General features: G+C 42.3%; 1 long non-coding RNA gene across 4 annotated transcripts in view; it reads right to left on the bottom strand.

Moving 5' to 3' along the window:
- LOC307212936 overlaps positions 1-14,956 on the bottom strand; it is a 60,407-nt gene that overhangs the window by 24,865 nt on the left and 20,586 nt on the right. Inside the window, exons 3-4 of one of the 4 annotated variants that reach the window (XR_013837263.1) lie at positions 9,085-9,153; positions 4,557-5,590 (exon numbers count right to left, since the gene is read on the bottom strand). The exons of 2 other annotated variants lie outside the window; for them this stretch is intronic. This is a non-coding gene — a long non-coding RNA (uncharacterized lncRNA). Of the gene's footprint in view, positions 1-4,556; positions 5,591-7,531; positions 9,154-14,956 lie in introns of those variants that run through there. One more of the 4 variants, XR_013837264.1, reaches the window with a different exon arrangement.

Here is a 14,956-nt window from a genome sequence, read left to right as displayed (position 1 = left end):
AGAACTAAGGAAGGGGCGGGCAACCTGACCTTTTGTGGCCAACCTTTTTCCGACCTGAAACGTTAGTAAATCAGGAACCAAGGATAAAAGCCACAGATGGAATCTACTTTATAAAGCATGCCAGCAGAGGAGGGAGTTCATTTTCAAGCTATTTACAAATGCAAAAAAATGCCTTTTTGTTGTCCTCTTAAGAAGGACTAGCATTAGAGATAACATCCCACCCCACTGCCATTGGCTCTTTTTAGTATTATGGGTTCTCCACTATGGTACTTCAAATAATGAATTGACACTGTCAATCTTAAGAGCGTTTTCATTTCTAGCATTAAAAATAGAGCTGCCAAAGAACTGAAAGTGTTGCTTAGGAGGGTTTTTTTTGGTTTCTTGCCATTGTGTGGAATCTGTTTCTGGGATTGCTTGTTGGTTGCCGAGGAAACTGCAGATAAGTAAGAACTGAACAGGCTGTGCTGCTGCAATGTTCAGATTGCTTGGAAGAAGTCAATGCAGTTGATGGGCACAGGTGACGCAAATAATATGAAGATTGACAGTGTCAATTCATTATTTTTCCAAATACAGCCCCCCCCCCAAAGTCTGAGCAGTCAAGTGTTCCACATGCACCATCACTTAGAAGAACCAGTTTTACATTTGCTTAATTTATCATACATTTAGCTGCACATGTACCCGATTTGTCAATTTTGGTGTAGGCAAAAAGCGAAGCAGGCTGCAATAATGTGGAATAAGCATATCTTTTCTCCCGCCAAACGGATCAATGTCTTACCCAGGAGAGATTCCACACCAGTGTCAGGCAGATCCAAATCAAGAGGGGAAAAAAGTATTAAAACTTAAGATATGGTTCTCACCAAAGCATAGATGGGATGGTAAACTTGTGACCAGGCTGCAGTCATTTTTAGAGTGCAAGCAGTTCATAAAAGGCAAGGCTGAGGAACCTGCAGCCTTTCAGCTGTTTCTGGACTCTTATCATGAATGATGAAAGGTCAGGGATAATGGGAGGTATAGTCTTATACATCTGGAAGGCTACAGGCTCCCTGCCTCTTGATTATTTAATTTCTATACCGCTTACTATAATCAAAATATCTCTTGAGCAGCGTACAGAAAACTGAAGCAACAACAAACTTAAGCAAAGCTTTACAAAAATAGTTACAGAAACACATACACGAGAGAGATGAAATGCTTTTGCATGGAAATTTAAAAAAGGGGTGCGTTTCTGTGTGCAAGGATTATTTATTAATACTATTCTATACAGAGGAGTATTTAAATCCCTAGCCAAAAAACAAAAACGAAAAAACGCATTGCTTCTCTTTCGGCAGGTTTCAGTTGCCTAAGCTTGGGAACAAAACATTTACATATTGTTAATGCTGTTCTAGTATGGTGCAATGCTTTGCTGTGTCAAGTACTAGCACCAGCCTTCTCCGGGTCACTGGTTCAAATATGCACGATAAGCCACTCCAGTCCTGTGGGACTGAACACATTACGCAAACTATCAGCCACAAGGGAGAAGCAACAACAGAGCAACCATGAAAGATATTCCTGGGGAAAGAACTGCCTTCAGCCTGTGGCAAGATATTAACCAGTATTTCCAAAACAAGCCATGATATAATTTAAATGAAATATCAACTAGGTTGTTATGTGTTGATAATGCACTATAAAGCAGTTTAGCCCTCCAGATGTTTGTGGATTACAACTTCCATCACCCCTACAACTTCCATCACCCCTTACCATGTGCCATGCTGGTTGGGGCTAATGGGAATTGGAGTCTAACGCGGGTGGCGCTGTGTGTTAAACCACAGAGCCTAGGACTTGTCCATCAGAAGGTTGGCGGTTCAAATCTCCGCGACAGGGTGAGCTCCTGTTGCTCAGTCCCAGCTCCTGCCAACCTAGCAGTTCGAAAGCACATCAAAGTGCAAGTAGATAAATAGGTACCGCTCCTGCAGGAAGGTAAACAGCGTTTCCATGTGCTGCTCTGGTTCACCAGAAGCGGCTTATTCATGCTGGCCACATGACCCGGAAGCTGTACATCGGCTCCCTCGGCCAATAAAGCGAGATGAGCGCCACAACCCCAGAGTCAGTCACGACTGGACCTAATGATCAGGGGTCCCTTTACCTTTACCTGGAGGACCACAGGTTCGCCACCCCCGTGTGACTTATTTAAAAATAAGAGTGAGTAGCTCTTTAAAATTCTTACATATATTTTCAGCTTGTGGCCAAGATGACGATCTGCCCATCCAGACTTGAGGGCTGAACATAGATCTGAGGCTGTAGGGTTATTGCTGTGTTTACAGAATACATTGGCCTTGATGCCGAGTATCCCCCACTGTCTATCAAGGAAAGTCACATTGCATATTGCAAATTTTCCTTTCCCAAAGTCACCTATATGAAGCTCTAGGCCTTACATCCATTTTTAATACCTGGCTCCTTACCTACGTCTGCGAAATTCCAAGTTCAGCGTATAGTTCAAAACTTCACACTTCCATGGGCAAGTCAGATTTGTGTTATCAACTCACGGAATCTTAAACAAGAGACCTTTTTAAGTTTGTGAAAGAACTGCATTGCCCTCTGGTGGCATCCATAAAGCATGCATGAAGCAACCATCTGCACTCATGAAGTTCCAAATGCAGGACCTCATTCCTTAAATTTTCCTTTGCTTTATAACAGACTGGTCATAGAGCAACCAATGATCCCAAACAGTAAACAAGGTTTTCTAAAGAACAAGGTTTCCTAAAGAACGCTGTCAGGCCTCAAATCTTTTTGGCAATGCAATGAGTTTGAAGGACGAGGTCAAAAGCTCTGAACATTGCTCATGCACATACTGAAAATAAATGGGCTTATGTGCACCCAATTCTGCATAGGATTGAGACGAATGCGGCTACAAAGACTCCCCACCCCCCGCCACATGTTACATGCTTTGGAGAAATATGCACAGCCACGAAGATCTGAGGCATTCAGAGGGTAAACTATTTCCTTTGGGATATATTAGATTAGAAGATAAAAGAGGCTTCTCAGAAGTGACACATTCCATGGCACTTCTTCCCCACTGGAATTGGCTCTACTTCATCCATGATGGCTTCTTGGCACCAGGCAAAGAGTAGTTTTATTCTAGAATTGGAAGTTTACTGCTGCTTAACTAACTATGGTTGCTGTATTTTTAGTTCCTTAATGTTTCTACAGTTTTACAGTAATTGTTTCCCTGTGGTTTTTTTTTAAAAAATTTTTTCCAGACATATCAAAAGAGAAAGATTCTGATGAACAAAACGTATGCAACCATCGTTTTCATTTAGAAGGAAGCTTTGTAGCCTGCAGAGTTAAACAAGTTCCGTCCTCGAAAAATCTATAAGGTGGATATTATTCCTTCTTTTAGAAGAATGTTTTTTTTCTTTTTACCCAAAGTATGTTCTTATTTCAATTACCCCTTCTCATCTTAATATATGAATCATTATCAAGGTTATGAAATTGTGTGTGACAGATACAAGCTGCATTTAATTATCTGCAAAGCTGAGGTGCATCGTGCTTAGGTTGAAAATACCTGCACAATACACTGGCGGACACTGTGCATGGAAGCGAGGCCTGGAACAACCCAGTTCTGGTGTGCTTGGGAGGCTCGAAAGCAAAAACAAAACTGAAATATGGACAGTGTTCAGGTGGCATCCCTACTCTTTCATAATAACCCTTATTCAAGACAAATTCTGGGCCTTTGATCAGTAACACCGTTATATGGAGGAGCACGTTGAGTTGCTGTTAAAGACAGCCTGACAGACCAGACCATGGAGGTAATGAATGACTTAAGACAAACTTAGTTCTTTTAAAAATAAAATCCCTGTGAGAACAGAGAGTGGGATTAAACATTGTACTCTTCCAATCGTTCTGTCTGCATAAGTACTGCAAGCATGTGACTGCACCAGCTCCATTATCAAGAGGCAGTATACTTCTGAACACCAGTTGCAGATAATCAGATAGGAGAGGGGCTGTCGTGTTTATGACCTGCTTGCTGGCTGCCCATAGGCATCTGGTTGGCCACTGTGCAAACAGAAAGCCGGAACAGATGGGCCTTTGGCTTGATCCAACGAAGTGTTTCTTACATTGTTAAAAGAGAAATGAATATACTGACCACCTCTTAACTTGCTATAGTTATTGTGATGGGATGATGAGCTGCTTGTGCGTAAAAGCTTAGTCCCTCAGGGTTTGCTCAGCTTAGCAAAACTCTGTCTTTAGCGGAGCCCTTAAGCATGGCTCCCTCAGTCGCTGGCAGAATCCGACAGTGGGCGTTTGCGGAATCTCTTCCAACATAAAAGCTCCTTAACGGAAACGCGTCTTCTGGACTCTCGGCGTGACAGTTTCCGGCGAGGTGTGGGTGTCCCTATAGGAGGTCCTGAAACCTCCTCACTGTTTTCGCTGGAAGAGTCCCAGAGCCCTCTTTCCGACTCCCTTTCCCTCGGAGCTCCTTCTCTCCCCCTGCTGGTTCCTTCCTCTGCTGTTAAGTCTCTCCTAACCTCCTTGAGCCCTTCCACCACCTGCTCTTCCGATGGCAGTTCCCTGACAGTTATGATGCTCAGCATACAAATTACCGCACGTGGTGTGTGCGCCTGTAACTTCAGGTCAATCCCAACCACGTGTTTCTTTACGGAGTAAACATAAGAATGGTGAAAAAGTGACAGGCAATGAGGGCGGCACCAAGAAACAAAAACTACAACAGCCCACTAAAATTTATTTAGCTGCTGGCAAGTCTGTAAAAGGTCTCTCAACACTAAACACCTGAAAACATAAGATGGCAGTATAGAGTATCATAAGAATACACACAATGATCCTTCGAGAGGAGGGGATCCAGTGAGACCTGATCTCCTTTCAGTCGTCCTGATTGCCTGGGGACCAGTCAAGTTATTTGGCCTGAGCCCCTCCCCTATACCCACAACTCTGGACGCAATTACAAATTGTTATGTGTAAAGAGCTGGCTTGGGTTTGGCTTTGAACCACGTCACCAGCCGCTTCAAACAGATCAAAACAATGTCGTGATCAAGCATAGCAAATGCTTCCGAAAGCTCTTATAGAAGCTAGCAAAGAATGGGGTCCGTGTGTGCATGCCCATTCCCTCAATGCCAAGAGGACTGCTTTGCATAAAATGTAACCCAGTTCAACAAAGCTGCATATGCAACCTTTTACATTTAAGTACAGGATTTTGTCAAGGTGGGCCACACACACAGCTGATAAGACATCTGATCACTTTAATTTATTTATATCCCATATCTCACCCAATGGAGGAAAATATTAATTCCTGCACATGGGAAAATACCACCACAATTATTATTATAAAAGACAATGCATACGCACGAGACACACGCATACTGCTTTTATCCCACTCTTTTGTTCCTCACTGTACTTTTTATCCAGCTAGGAGTAGCTCTTTTCAAAGGATTCACAGTCAAAATCCTGTCCTGTGAACTGGACCATTCTCTCCAGCTGCCAAGATTCCTCAGGAACGGAATAATTACTAGTAAGCCAGGAACAAAACTGGACACAAGGATGCAAATCCTTGCTGTTCTCCATTCAGATTCCTTTTTAAAAAATTCTTTGTGGGCTTCAACTGAAAAACATTTCATTCAGTCTGTTCAGGAAACTCCAGAGACTGACAAGTCAAGCATCAACTTCAATTTGTCTTTAACATTATTCACTTTTAATCCTCTCTCTCTCAACCACTTGAAAGGATTTGGCACTTCAAAAAGAAAAGAAAAAATCCTGCCAGATAGCCCCCCCCAACCCCACCCCTAGTGCAGCACAGGGTTATTTTTTAAAAGCAACTTTCCATTTCCTTTCTAACAGAGATGAAGTTATAACAAAGACTCCAGGAAATGTGAGCCCAGGAACCTCCAAGTGACCGTCATCTCAAAACAAAACATTTAGACTGTTTTCCTTCACATGTGTAGAATAATGAGGCATATTAAATACACAGCTCATTTGTCTACAGCAGGGGGCGGGGGAGGTTTGATACCAGAAATGTTTTTGAATTTGCTCCAGTCTCCCAGTTTCATAAAACAGCCAGTTTACCAGATAACAAAAATGAATGTATACACTACAGGCCAATTTCTCTTAGATGCTTCCTGATTCTACTTCCAATCTAGAATCTGTACCATATGGAAAGTTCTGATGCAGTTTCAAGTAACCTAAAAAAATGTTAGTTACACATAGCTACAGCATGCAGAGAACGCCTCAAAATCACCATAAAGACTCACACGTAGCTTACTGGGAATAGTGCTTGCACACAAAATTTGTGAAGCTACTAAATTCACACTGAGGCAGTAGAGAGATTTCTTCTTGAATGGTATACACTACAGACATTGTTGTATCTTCAGAACACATCATGTTCAACAAGATTGCTATTAGACTTTGCCATGAATTTTCCCACAATGAAAAATGGAACCTCTATTTTCAAAGGTAGCATATCTACACCTAAGAGATACTGAAGGAAACCATGCTGGGTTAGCCATGTTGTTGCTGTTTAGTCGTTTAGTCGTGTCCGACTCTTCGTGACCCCATGGACCAGAGCACGCCAGGCACTCCTGTCTTCCACTGCCTTCCTCCGTTTAGTCAAACTCATGCTGGTAGCTTCAAGAACACTATCCAACCATCTCATCCTCTGTCGTCCCCTTCTCCTTGTGCCCTCCATCTTTCCCAACGTCAGGGTCTTTTCCAGGGAGTCTTCTCTTCTCATGAGGTGGCCAAAGTATTGGAGCCTCAGCTTCACGATCTGTCCTTCCAGTGAGCACTCAGGGCTGATTTCCTTAAGAATGGATAGGTTTGTTCTTCTTGTAGTCCATGGGACTCTCAAGAGTCTCCTCCAGACCATAATTCAAAAGCATCAATTCTTCGGCGATCAGGCTTCTTTATGGTCCAGCTCTCACTTCCATACATCACTACTGGGAAAACCATAGCTTTAACTATACGGGGTTAGCCATAGGATAGATAAATGAATCATGCGCTCTAAAGTCAAAAAGATAGGTTGAGGTGATTGCTTCTGCATGTCCTACACACACACACACACACACACACACACACACACACACACACAGTGCTTTGATGGGTTGTTTTCTTTACAAGCAAGTGGTGCATTGATTTTATGAAATAAAAATAAAGTTTCATAAGGTCTTGATCCCATCCCTTCATGAATGCAAGTGGGTATGAGCAAACCTTTCATAATCAATCTGGCTGAAGACCTTCAACTTGTAACAAACCAAGAGCAAACTACCTGCTGCACACAAATCCAGCAGCAGCCTGGTAACCCCAACACCACTCCCCCTCCCCAAAGAGCAGTTGTTGCAGGCAAGAGAGATGGAGAGCAATGCACTGGAGCAGGGAATTTCATGCTTTCCTGCCTCACCTGATCCAAACCCCATGCAAAGCAGCCCATTCTCTTGTTCCAAAGTCATTTTTAAAGAAGGTAAACACACCATTTAAAACTCTACAGGGGAAAAAGTCATTGGTAAGGGGAATTTGGAACAGAAACAAAAATGAAAACGTTGCCCTCCAAAACAGATCACCATGAAAATTTATTTCCCAACTTTCTGCAATTGAATAAAAATATAAAGTACTAGCTTTTAATCCAACACAGCACTGCTGAGCAATCATTGCACGTTTGAAGGTAGTGTCTAGTTTGGCCCTCAGTTTTAGACTGAAGGATGACTCATACTTTAGAAGTCTAGTGTCTCAAACTCTTGGAGCTTGTTACTCTAATAAATATGGGAACTGCCTGTCACTGTACAAAAGCCAATCCTGGATTCACAAGCCCAGCTCCAGCCCAGTACTACATCTGTAAATTGTTAATAGGAAGGTTGTAACTAACATATAGCTTCTTCCATTAAGGCATGTTCCAGAGATGCCAGAGCCATTTTTTCCTTTGTAGTGTGTGTGCATGCACGCCTTGAATCTGCGATAGTAGATGTTCCAATTATCAAAGCTTCCAATTCATTGATGTTTCCTTCCAACTATAAAATGCTATTCTATCAGAAATGTTGCTTTAAGTGTGAAGAGAAGGATCAAAATGTCCTGCACATCAACAAGGATCACATGTGATAAAAATGCAATTGTACTACACAGCACTTCTGCTTAAAAAGTAAGTGCATTGTCAATATAAAAGTAATGGCATCCTTAGTTTTGCAAAACTTTTTCCAATTAAGTATACATACTCCATCCCATTTTTTCAAACTTCAAGTTTATTGACGATTCCAAAACATTAGACCCCAATTTTTTCTTGTCAGATGCACTGACAATGGTATCCAAACAAAACCAAGCTGCCTGGACTATTAAGAACTGCCCCCCTCTCATTTATATCTCTTGAGTGATGTTTAAGTCAATTCTAGTTTATTCCATTTCAGTATGAAAGCTGGCATTTATCCATTACACATTACTTATCATGATACTATGTTTATTAAGAGAGATATGACCATGGATCACTAGTGGGAAAGAGTGCTAAGGCCCTCACAACCTGCTTGTGGGCTGTTGTGAGAACACAATGCTGAACTAGATGTCTGTTCCCATGTTATGGAGGTGCGTTCTGGGTAGCTTTTCCTCCTTAGTGCCTAATTACACCCCACAGTAATTTTAAAAACAAGCATTATACACTAATTAACTTCTATTTTTAAAATTCTCACCAGGGCTTGTTCAACTTGGCGTCAAAACATACACATGCAAACTGCTACACAGCAAGCTCCAAACAGGGCTTGGGGGGGGGGGGGGCGGGGAACTTGCAAGATCTCCATGTTTTCCTCCTTCAGCTGCTTTCCAAGGCAGAGAGAGTAAACAGCCTTCTCCCAGCTTTCTTCTTTTCCACACAGCTGAGAGTGTAGGATGTTTACACTACCTGTCACTTGGAATTTTCCTGGATCAAATGCAAACCAAGCACTGAAGTTCATAAGCAGATGTAAGGTGGGGGCCCTGGAGAGATCCACTGCATTAGGGAGAGATTAGTTTCTTAGAAATCCAGTGTTTTCTTTGCAGGCAGAAAGTGTGGCAATACTTTGGAGGAAATTCTCACACAAAAAGCTTCCAACATCTCCAGAGAATTAACACGTTCAGTATGCTTACACTAGATCAGTGTCATCAGGATTCAGCCCATTTCAGGTCAAGGTATTCCCAAGTCTCATGATGATGTTCCTATAAATGAAGAAAAATGACCATTGTAAACCAAAATATTTTTATCTTACAAGTAGTATTCATCCCTTCCTCCCCACCTATAACCCCTGGATTGAGTTCTGTACCTCTGTCACAAACTATCTGCAGATTAAGAAGGAAGAGATTAAGAAGTTTATTAAATGTTTTACACTCTTGGATTTTGTTTATCCTTCCTTTTTTTCCTCTGGCAAACGGTCACCAGATTTAGTCTCCATTCTCAGTGGTGTTCTGGAGTTTCGTGTTTTCCTTGCTCTGAACTGCACAAATCCTGTCTGAGGCGAGCCAGCTTCTATCATAATGCATTTTAAGACAAGATGCTAAAGGAGAGACAACAAATAGGGAGGCAATGCAATATAAAGCACTAGGTTCGAACCAAATAGTTTGAGTTTTTTATAAAATTAGTTGCAGAGAATGAACGGGTATTATCCTGTACTTAGAAAGCCCTGTAGAAAGAAGATGCCTATACCTATAGGGTATGCCGCTTGTTTAAACCACAAATTCTCAAATCTCTGTTAATGTAGGAGATACTAAAAATTCTGAAGTTCAGGCTACCAACAAAGGCAGTAGACAAACAGATGAACTTTAAGATTATCCATGCAATCTTGGAGCAAAATTATTTGCATCCCATGTGCTTTGATTAGACTCCTCAGATTGTAGACCAGGCCTAAATGCTGCTCACCTTATTTGTGTGGCATTCTCACACAATGTCTTTGCTCACTTGCAATGTGAATGTGTGTGTTTGGGTGTTGGGTCCCATGCTTTCCATCTCAGGCATTCCATCATAAGAACATTAAGAGAATCCCCACAAGATCAGATGAAAGGGTCATCTACCCAGCATCCTGGGTGGCTAAGCAGATACCGGCAAGCAGGTCCCGAGTGCAGCAGTCATCGTTTGCTGCACTATCCTACTTGCCTAGCAAGTGTAGCTTTTAAGGTAGATTCATGCGGTATGTAGCTTGGAATGAAGTTATTTGTCTATCATAAGGTTTTGTGTGGTGGCAAAAGTGGCTGATTTTGCAGGAAGGGGAGGAAATCTCGTTTTCTTTTAGTCTGGTCTTGTGTGACATACTGCTGAAAATGTCTCTATTCCAGCCGGCTTATGCAGGCCATTAAGAATACATCTTTCCATAACAGCTAGCTTATTTCTGATTTTAAAATTTGTATATGGTTTTTATTGCATAGTTTTATGTATGACTGTCAACTGCTAATAATTTTATGAATAGCGGTATATAAATGTTTTTTTTCTAAATAAACTAGACGCATGAAGGGAGGGCATCCTGCCTGACCATATTAATTAAGAGCATCAACTACAGAAAAAGAAGGCAAAAGTTCTGTTTCAATACAATGGATTTTAGCCCTCATGGAAGCAAAAACCAAGGACAGGTTGCTAGAAATTCTTTATCAACAAGACAACAGATGAGTGCCCTGCATTTATTACATTTGGAATCATCTTGATCTGTCAAACCCATTTAACAGTGTTTTGAACCTTTTGTGTTTTGAAGTATCTCAAAGACTGGCTTTTCTACTGCTGGTAAGACATAGCACAAATAGCCTGGTATCACCATGTTTAAGGATATTCTGTATGAACATAGTCTCTGCAAACATACAAAACTGTTGTGTGCCTTTATTTTAAAGACACTTGTTCCACTGTGAATATCCACTAGAATTGGAAGCGGCATAACCTGTGCCATTCATAGCCAGATTCTAGCTAGAGAAGCATGTCTGAACATAGTTTCACAAATGGTTGCCTCAGGAGAGATATGGTTTTACCACAAATACTTTTTGTTCACTCACTCATTAACCAAGAACCCTCTGTCCTAGTTCAAAAGGCGTTAAGAATTCAAACGAGATTTGCCAGTAATACTGTACTGATTGCCTAAGGGAAGCCATTTCGTTCCTTAATGTTGCTCAAAACAGATGCTGCAACAATCCACATTGTTATTTTAAAAGTAAAAAGTTCACACAAAAAATGCTAGCATCATTGATGCATTTTGCAGGAGCAAAACCGTTTAGAAAGAGAAAAATCAGCACGCCTCCTCCATGCTTTCTGTTCAACTCAATAGCTCTGGTTCAGTGGATTTTACATGCTTACTACTCCTGTTAGGGCATGGGTAGGCAAACTAAGGCCCGGGGGCCGCATCCGGCCCAATCACCTTCTAAATCTGGCCCGTGGACAGTCCGGGGATCAGCATGTTTTTACATGAGTAGAATGTGTGCTTTTATTTAAAATGCATCTGGGTTATTTGTGGGGCTTGCCTGGTGTTTTTACATGAGTAGAATGTGTGCTTTTATTTAAAATGCATCTCTGGGTTATTTGTGGGGCATAGGAATTCGTTCATTTCCCCCCCTTCAAAATATAGTTTGGCCCCCCACAAGGTCTGAGGGACAGTGGACCTGCTGAAAAAGTTTGCTGACCCCTGTGTTAGGGACTGTGTGGCATTGTTTTGGCCTTGTAATCTGGCCAAACCAAAATGGTTGAAACTTAGTAGGCCACATTTCTCAGTGCCTCTGCCCACTTCCAAGTCAATCTTCTATGTCACGGAATGGCATAAATCCTCAGTTTGCAGACTGGAAAGTTGGGTTCTCTCTCTCTTTCTAATGAAAGGGGTGCTCTTGAACTAAATTTACTTTCTCTTAACAAGTTCTGCTTACAAGTTCTTTAACTGTCTGGTAAATTTCCACTATGCTCAGTAGAACAATGACCACCTCACCAGACAGACAAATCTAACTGAAAAGGGAGGGAGTCCTGAATGCACCAGGGTGGGATAGCACCCAGGGAGCCGGAGGCAAATCTGGTTTGAATCTCTTACAAACCAGAAGTATGCCTTTGGTGAAAATGGGCAAGTCACCACTGTACAGTGGTACCTTGGTTGTCAAACGCCTTGGCTCCTGAACAAATCGGCTCCCGAACACCGCAAACCTGAAAGTGAGTGTTCCGGTTTGCGAATGTTTTTCAGAAGTCGAACGTCCGATTCGGCTTCCGATTGAGTGCAGGAGTTCCTGCAGCCAATCGGAGGCTGCACCTTGGTTTTCAAACGGTTCCAGGAGTCGAACACAATCTCAGAATGGATTAAGTTTGATAACCAAGGTACCCACTGTATTTAGTCTCTCAGGACTTTTGCGAGGTATAAAATGAGACAGCTGAGTGCATGCCGCCCTTAATTCCTTCGAAGAATAGAAAAGCAAACAATATATGTGCGGTACTCAGATGAGGTCTAGGAGTCTATTGGACCTTTCTTCTCAAACTAATGCAGGTCATGTTGGTCTTGTCTATGAATTCTCCAGTTGTTTGAACACATCAAAAGGCTATTAAAGAGGTGCTTCTGCACAACATTACTACTCACCTTTCCCAGAACTGACTACAAAAACAGATCACTAGCTTTCCCCAGCTTGGAAGCTCACACCTTATTTTCTGCTGCTGATATATTTATTAATCTGATGTAGTCTTAGCTGTCCAAGCAGTCAAAACCTTCCAGGGTGGGGGACACTATGTTGTTTTTAGCAAATAATTTCAGCAAGTGAAAAACCTAGCATTCTTCCTACAGCTTGGTTCTGATAGCTCTTGTAAGACAAAGACAGTACACCTGAAAATGCAACAACCACTGAGAAATCATACCTAACTTCTGAAATCTTTTCACAGAAAAGTTGCTAATCATGTGTCAACATTTATAGCTAATAGGGAATACAGCGTTTTAAATATTGCACCATAAATTTGTATATTGCTAGTAAAGGTAAAGGGATCCCTGATCATTAGGTCCAGTCACGGATGACTCTGGGGTTGCGGCACTCATTTCACTTTACTGGCAGAGGAAGCCAGCGTACAGCTTCCAGGTCATGTGGCCAGCATGACTAAGCCGCTTCTGGCGAACCAGAGCAGCGCATGGAAATGCCGTTTACCTTCCCACCGGAGCGGTACCTATTTATCTACTTGTACTTTTACATGCTTTCGAACTGCTAGGTTGGCAGGAGCAGGGACCATAGAACGGGAGCTCACCCCGTTGTGGGGATTCAAACCGCCGACCTTCTGATCGGAAAGTCCTAGGCTCAGTGGTTTAAGACACAGTGCCAGCAGTATCCCATATTGCTAGTAGAAAACTATTAATAGAGCTTTTTCACCCCCCTATGGAATGTCTCTGCTGAAACTACAGCAGGCAGTTCTTGCTGAAGAAAGAAGTTGTAAAAACTTTTAACTGTTAACAGTTTTATGGGTGTATGACCAAATAAATCCAGTTCTTCTAAGAGCTCCCTAGCATAAACTATCCAGAGACTGACTGAAAACATGCAATCCTGCATGATCTTTCTTACTTAATATCAGTAATAAGGTATAAAGGTTAGATCTGGCAGCAGATAGGTCATATTACACAATCAGAGGTGGATAACCTCTAGGCCTTAGACCCCATTTAACCTGCCAGGCCATTTTGGCCAAGTCACACTTACCTGTCAATCACCTGTCACTATATATGACGTCAGGTGTGGAAAGGTAAAAAGATGGATGGACAAAAAGGAGCTTCTGAAGTGCTAATAAGCTGACCAGTGGCATTTTAAAAGCCTTGTGCAGAGTACTTCTGAAGTCCGGGTGATCAGTTGATCTTTGACACTTAAAAGTCCAGCAGAGCCCTCTGCCGTATCGCCTGATGTCACTGTGACATCAGCTGACTGACACATTGGCAGCCCCACCCATCCGTCAAATTTGGTCCACAAGGTAAGGGGGTAATGGAGATAATGTTCTGGACTGCTGGCTGGAGAAGCAGTAAGTATGCATGATCAAAATGTATGGGGAGGGGGAGAACACCCACACCAAGATATTGCTCTTAACTCAGGGATAGCCAAAATGCTGCACTTCAGATGTTACTGAATGACAACTCTCATCACCCCTGACAATTGATCATGCTTGCTGGGACTGACAGAAGTTGCAGCCCAACATCATCTTGGAAGGAACTACGGTGACTACTGCTGACCCCGCTGATCCTACACTAGGAAAAACACATAGCAAAATTTACTCTGCATGGTCACCTTTGACACTGGCAGCTTCCGACATCAGCTGCAGGATAAGAGGATCAGTACAGGGACTCTACGGATATTTGTTGTGTTTTGTGTTCAGGTAGCTTTGAGCGACCGATTGCGAAGCCCAGCCAAACTGGAAGGCAGACACTTACTTCAGAGAAGGGAGCTCCTTTAGGAAACTGGGGTAGGCTTTCCCTAGTTGGGTACTTTTTAGGAATGGGAATAACAGGAACTCTCCACCCGTACATGAAGGAGCAATCTTAACATGACAGGCTGGGAGGGCAGAGCCGCAACACGGCATTTACATGCCATAAGATGCAAGTCAGATTCTGTTCTTTTAGTTCATACTCTCTTCATGTTAGCTAGCTGCTTATGGATAAAACAGGCAAGCAGCATGTGGCTTCTGCCATTTGCTCAAAACACAATGGGTACGATGTGGCTGGAGTCCAAGTCCTTTGCATGGCAGGAATCCAAGTTCTTTTCCCCTTGCAAAGGATACAGCTTCTCTGGATATGCACAATCTTGTGTCAAGTTCGAATTCATCAATCCATTTCCTCTGCTGGAAGGGAGTTGCTCAGCCAGTTCTCTGAGCAAACAATTAAAGGAGCCAACCGCCCATATATTGTTTACAGAGACAGCAATCTCTCCCATGTGACAGCTTCAGAGAAGTGATACTTGAAAGTTAAGTGAGCCATACCAAGAAAAGCAACCATGCCATGCAAATCAAGGTATTTTGAATGCTATGTAATCAAGCACTTTATCAATTTATTCAGTGCACACA

This window comes from Podarcis cretensis (assembly GCF_951804945.1).
Source record: "Podarcis cretensis genome assembly, chromosome: 3".
NCBI lineage: Eukaryota > Metazoa > Chordata > Lepidosauria > Squamata > Lacertidae > Podarcis > Podarcis cretensis.
This window is presented reverse-complemented; position numbering and strand designations above follow the sequence as displayed.